General features: G+C 54.3%; 1 long non-coding RNA gene across 2 annotated transcripts; it reads left to right on the forward strand.

Annotated features, from left to right (window-relative positions):
- Positions 1-350: 350 nt before the first annotated feature.
- LOC142823109 (uncharacterized) lies at positions 351-5,586 on the forward strand. 2 transcript variants are annotated; one of them, XR_012898437.1, is made up of 4 exons: positions 351-2,905; positions 4,362-4,501; positions 4,835-4,947; positions 5,458-5,586. It is a non-coding gene; the product is annotated as an uncharacterized LOC142823109 (long non-coding RNA). The 2 variants fall into 2 exon arrangements; XR_012898436.1 differs by lacking the exon at positions 351-2,905 and having other exon boundaries at positions 4,012-4,501.
- Positions 5,587-6,378: the final 792 nt, after the last annotated feature.

Consider the following 6,378-nt stretch of genomic DNA (forward strand, 5'->3'; position numbering starts at 1 on the left):
CTAGGAGGAGAAGCAGCGGAAACCAAAGAAGCAGCAGCAGCAGTATAACAATAATAAGCCACAGCAGAAAAGAGCATAGGAAACAGGAAGTAGCAGCAGCAGAAAAAGAAACAGCAGAAAGAGCAGCAGAAGAAGTGGCAGTAGCAGAAGGAGCAGCAGACTTTAGCAGCAGAAATAACAGACTAAGGAAAACAGAAAAAAAAGGGGGAGCAACAAACTTTAACAGCAGGAAAAAACGACTAAGGAGAAAAAGAAAAACAAGTAGAAGCAGGAGAAGGAGCAGCAGTAGCAGAAGAAGCAGATACAGCAGGTGCGGCGGAAGAAGAAGAAGCATTAGAAGCAGCAGATGGAGTAGCAGCAGCAGATGAAAAGAGAAATCAACAGCAGCAGAAGCCATCAACAGAAGAAGAAAGCAAAGAAGAAAAAGCAAGTAGTAGCAACAGCAGAAGAAACAGCAGCAGCAGCAGGAGAAGAAACTGCAGCAAAAGCCGCTGTAGCAGAAATAAAAGGAGGAGCAACAGGAGAAGAAGCTGAAACAGCAGAAAGCAGCAAAAGTAGAAGCAGCAGCACACACTAAAAATTAGAAACGGAAAAATAAGTACAGAAAGTAGAAGCAGCTGCAAGAGAAGCAGATGAAGCAGCAGCAGCAGAAAGTGAAGAAAATAAAATAGCAGCAGCAAAAGCAGAAGTAGCAGAAGAAAAAACAGCAGCTGAAGAAGCAGCAGCAGAAGGAAAGTAGCCAAAGAAGGAGTGGAAGAAGAAGCATAACAACAAGTATGGGCAACAGAAGGAGCAGCAACAGTAGCAGCTGAAAAAGCAGCAGACAAAGGAGAGGCAGAAAAATAAATAGGAGCAGGAGAATGAGCGGCAGTAGCAGCAGAAGAAGGAACAGCAACAGAAGGAGCATCAGGAGCAGCAGCAGATTTAAGCTAGAGAAGTAACAGCAGCAGAAAAAAAGGAGTCATCAGGAACAGTGGCTGCAGAAGAAGAAGAAGAATGAAAATAAGTAGGGACAGGAGAGGGAGGAGCCACAGAGGCAGATGAAGCAGCAGCAGAAAGAGCAGCACTGCAGAAGCAGCAGCGGAAAAATAATAAGAATAATGAGCCCCAGCAGCAGAAGAAACAGGAAGTAGCAGCAGCAGCAGAAGAAGAATCACCCGAAGAAAAAGCTGCAACAGAAGAAGAAAAGTAGCAGCAAAAGAAGCAGCAACAGAAGATGTGTTATAAACAGAGGGGCTGTGTCTACACTGGGCCCCTTTTCCGGAAAAGGGATACAGATGAGACAAGTCGGAAATGCAAATGCAGCAGGGATTTAAATTTTCCCCGCTCCATTTGCATGAACATGGCTGCCGCTTTTTTCCGACTCGATGCTTTGCCGGAAAAAAGCACCAGTCTAGACGGGGATCTTTCGGAAAATAAAGCCTTTTCCGAAAGGTCCCTTATTCCTGATTTTAGAAGGAATAGAAGGACAGAGCTAGGTCAAGGGAAGGTTCTGCCTCCTGCCTTCCTTCCCAGTAGCTTTCCAGTATGAACCAGCTGTGGGTGTTAGCACTGCCCCCTGCCTGGCCCTGCGATAGGATAAGAGTTACCTGGGGGCGGGTGTCTAGGTCTCTGTATGGAGGCCTGAGTTTATTGTGATGTCATGTGTGACAACAACAAAGAATGTGGCTGCAGCATTCTTATCCTGCCTCCAGTCTAACTGGTTGGCAACAGCTGGTGCCCAAGGATCTGAGAGACGTGAACTGAGCCTCTGTCAAGAACTTCAGGAAGCCGCTGTCCCCGCGGGCGTGAGAGAGGATGAGTCTGTACAGAAGGTAATTCCCGGAGTCCTTCCCTGCCCCCGAGAGCCCACCTTGGAGATTGGAGCCTCATCGGCCTAGGACAGATGGGGACAGGGGCTGCACCAGTGCTCACCCAAAGGCTCAGCTTACAGGAACCCTGCGCAACAGCCTCTTCCTAACTCCCAAAGTAGGGGCAGAGCAGGGTGTGTGGCTAGAGCACAGTGCACCATGGGAATTCTCTGCTCTCCAGGGCCCAGATGGGAGCAATGGGTTAGGCAGAGCAGCCCCAAGGCTCCTTTGACCATCCCCCTGGAGCCAGGCAGGGCCCAGCCCCCGATTGCAGGGAGCACAAAGGGGATTCAAGGGGAAAGTACAAACTGGAGATGGAAGAGTGCAGTCGATCAACCGACAGGCAAAAGCTTATAGGTGAATGCTCTACACGACACGCATTTCCCCCTTCCCTCTGCCAGTGCATCGTTTAGCAGGATGCCCAGCAGCCCGGCTCAGTTCTGGCTCATGCAGGGTCCAGGACCTACCCCCGTTGCGGCTCTGCTTTTAAAGAGTATTAGGAGCTGGGTGTGCAGGCAGCTTGCACCAGGTCCAGGAGCTCAGATTCCTGCCATGCCCCCAACCCCTGGACAGGGACTGCTGCTGTCCCAAGAGGAGAGCTGGTTTTTAAACGGGTTCCCCTTGCAGACCTGCTCCCGCCTGGCACCTCTGCTGCTGCCTCTGATACAGAGGCAGCAGGCTGGGTGGGCAAAGGGCTCCGGGAGTGGGGCTGGAGCGCACTGGCGGCTGACTATAGAATAATCGAGTAAGGAATACGAATTCAAGCAGTTACTCGACTGTTCAGTTAACCACTATGGAACATCTCTAATTCAAACCCATTTATCCCCATCCCTGCCCGTCACAGGAAGGGGGTAGCTGGGAATGAGCCTCAGAGCACTAATGGTGCCCGTGTCTTTGCAGGGGGCGCCGGGTGCAAACTCTGCCCCTCGGACTGGCGGCTGCGCGGGGACAAGTGCTACTGGGTCTCCACAGAAAATAAACCCTGGAACAAGAGCCGCAGCGACTGCGCCGCGAGGGGCTCCCAGCTGCTGGTGATCCGGGACCGGGAGGAGCTGGTAAAGGGGCTGGTAACCCCCTGCTGGGGCTTCCCCTGCTGGGCTGGGCTTGGGTACAGAGCCTGGTTAGACACACTTGAGGACTGGGAGTTTCACAGCTGCCCAGCGGTTTGGTTTGGACGTCCCTGTTCCCATTACTGGTTACTAAGGGGGGTCCAAACTCCTGAGGCAGCTTTGACAGGCCCAGCAGAAATCACTAGCCTCAGCGTCAGGGTAGTGACAGAGGCAGCTCTAAGCCATTGTTAGCCTCCCCTGTGTGTGTGTGCTGAACCCAGCTCAGCTGGGAGTGCGAGTGGGGCTCTGTCTAGACTGCAGGCTTCTTTCAGAAGAAACTTTTCCGGAAGAGATCCTCCGGATAATGTCTTCCGAAAGAGAGCGTCTGCACAGCACAGAGAGCTGTGTGGTCAGTGTAAAGATACTGTCCGCACTGAACGGACGCTCTCTCCCGTGTAAGCTGGGATTGCTATGGATGGAGTGGTCACCAGGACACCTGGGCTTCTTCCTCTTTCCTCTTGTGAAAGAACTCCCTCTTCCCCGCCCACACACGCCTTTATGCAACAGAGCTCTTTCGAAAAAGGGCTTCTTCCTCGTAGAAAGAGGATTTCCAAAGTCAGAAAAACCTCTTTGTTTCGATGATTTAAAAAAAAAAAAAAAAACACAGCTGCAATGTAGATGTAAATGAAGATTTTTTCAGAAAAATGGCCATTAAAAAAAACACCCTCTGCAGTGTAGACACCCTGAGAGAGACAGAGCCATCCCTTCCAGTGCCTCCCAACCTGCACCTCCCCTCATTTGGGGCAGGGGCTGTGCTCAACAGCTGTGGGGGCCAGAGTGGGGGGGGGCAGTCCCAGGGCTGAAGGGGAGGCAGATAGCAGGGGCCCCAGTCTGCTCTGCTCGCCAGGCACCTAGAAGCATGATTTGGGGAAAGGGCAGAGTCACCCCCTCACACACACACCCCCTGGTCACTGGTACCAAGAAGCAGTTGGGAACTGGTGGAGCCATGTGGTCTGGGGAGGGGTCACTTCGCTGCTGGTTACTAAGGGGCAGGCTTGACTCCTGCTGCTGTTCTGGTGCTACTAAGCCCCCAGGCCATTTCAATTGGGGGAAAGTGGTGGAATGGGGGCAGGAAGGGGTGGAGAAATGGGGCCAAGATGCTGGGGAGCTCAGCATCCCCCAGTAACGGCCCTGCTGGGTGCAGCTTGTAAGAGGTCAGCTGGAGCTGGGGCTACCATTTACGTGCCATGTGGCTGCCTAGAGCACCATGAAATCAGGGGCAATTTGGTGCCACAGGTTTCGTGGTGCCCCACATGGCTGTGTAGCTTGCGTATTGGTAGGGGTGGCCCAGGAGAGAGGGAGGGGGAAAGAGAGATGCAGATCAGGGCTACACGTCCTGTAGGCCACATGTGGCCCGCAGCCTGTTTGTTTGTGGCCCGCAGTGTAGTTTGTGTTTACGCAGAGCTCAACGTGTGGCCCACAGGAGGAAGCCAGAACAAAGAAGTAATCGATGTAATGCTGTTCTGTAGCTGCGCATTTTCGGAGTTAAATTCCTGGACTGTCATTGCTCAGTGAAAGTGCTGCCATAGGGGTGGAAATCGGGTAATTGTTGCATTTTGTTCATATCAGCAGAACTGACTTAAATGGGGCCTGCGTGTTGTGTAGTCTTTGTATTCATGCCTGTCGGTGTGAAAAAAGGGATTTGCCTGTCTATGCAACCACGCTTAAGTTATGGCCCTCAGCATGTGCTCGGAGCATCACTGTGGCCCCCAGGGCTTCCAAAGTTGAGTAGCCCTGATGTAGGGGGACGGATGGAGGGAGGGTCTATATGGGGATTGCCAGGCTCACAGCCCCATAATTCTGGTGCTGGACTTGGTGACGACTTGGACATGAGAGAACATTCTGGTCACCAGGTGCCTGTCACACTCCCTGCAGGAGGCCCTCCAGGACCTGACGCAAGGCCCCTCTCAGCTCTGGGTGGGACTGTCCCACCTCTCCCCGGAGAAGGCCTGGACCTGGCTGGATGGATCCCGGCTGGATCAGACCCGGTGAGAGATTCCTTGAGTCACTTTCCCTGTGTGGGCAGAAGGGGACAGGGACGGGGAGGGCAGAGGAGGAGCAGGGATGTTCAGGGTGAGGTGACGCTGAGGTTGTCCATTGACAGTCTGTGGAGGGAGCAGAGCAAAGGGGTGAGGCCGGAGCCTTGGGGATCCCCAGAGAGGGGGGCAGGAGAGGGGCAGACATGGACCAGCCAGAGGCAGGAGGGGACCAGGAGGGGCAGCGTCGGCACAGCCCGGCAAGGAGGAGCCGTGGGGCAGGAGAGAGATGGGCAGGGCCTAGCGCAGCAGGGAGGAGGGAGCTGGAGCTGGGCTTGGGCCAGGGAGAGGCCGTTAGAGCCCCTGGGCTGGCCCTGGCAGTGGTGGGGAGGGGCAGCCCCAGGGCAGAGCTGGACGGGAGAACAGGGCAGCTGCGGATCCTGTTAGCACAGGGAAGAGCCGCTGTCGAGTGAGTGTGATGGGCCCACAGGTGCTGACAGGGGCCTTTCCTGTGTGTCGCAGGCTCCCGGTGTCAGGCCCAGCTGAGGGGAACAGCTGTGGGATGATGAAGGGAAATCAGATTCATTCACAAGGCTGCAGCTCTGCACATCAGTGGATTTGCCAGCGAGACGCCGTCCCCTTCTGAGCAGGTATGGAGGAGACCTCAGAGCACGGCTCCATTATCTCGGGGAAACCGAGTCACAGACACTCACCTGCCCAAGATCACACCGAGAATTGGTGACAAAATGGAAAATGGAACCCAGGAGTCCTGGCTCCCAGCCCTCCCTCAGTCTGTAGAAGCGAGTCCAAGCTCCGGTTTTGTTGTTCCAACGGGGCTAGGCTGAGGGGTGTCACGCTGTGCTGAGCCTTGGGGATGGTTATCTCTAGTCCTCTCCCCTAGTACTGGGGAGAGAAGAGTCTGCCCCAGATCCCCAGCTCACGTAAATCAGCCCAGATCCAAAGTGTCCCAGCTGGGCATCTGGCCAGTGACTCAAGGGGAGCTTCGGCTCCATTGGCACCAGCTGGGGATCTGGGTTTTCCCCTCTATTTCACCCCTTTTCATTTCCTGGCACCTCTGTCAGGTCCCACTCTCAGCTCTGTTCCCCGGCCCCTCCATTGCTGCCATCAAGCCTGTGACCTGACACCCCTCTGCCCATCCTGCCCTAACCGATCGTTAACTCCTGTCACTAGGCTGCTGGATAGGATGCTAAACACCTGCTGGGTGACTAAGACACTTTCCCTCTCAGTGCCTCAATTTCCCCATCTGTGAAATGGGGATAATCAAACTGACCTGGCTGCAGCATTTCAAGATCTCCTGCAGCAGCCCCTCAGTCAGCAAGAAGCCATGAGGGGCAGGGTGTTTTCACGGGCAGGCCAGCTTTGGGACTCTTCAGTCCAAGGGCCCAGCCCCACCCTTTCAACACACCCAGCTCAGAGCTGTAG

Source organism: Pelodiscus sinensis, chromosome 32, assembly GCF_049634645.1.
Source record: "Pelodiscus sinensis isolate JC-2024 chromosome 32, ASM4963464v1, whole genome shotgun sequence".
NCBI classification, from domain to species: domain Eukaryota; kingdom Metazoa; phylum Chordata; order Testudines; family Trionychidae; genus Pelodiscus; species Pelodiscus sinensis.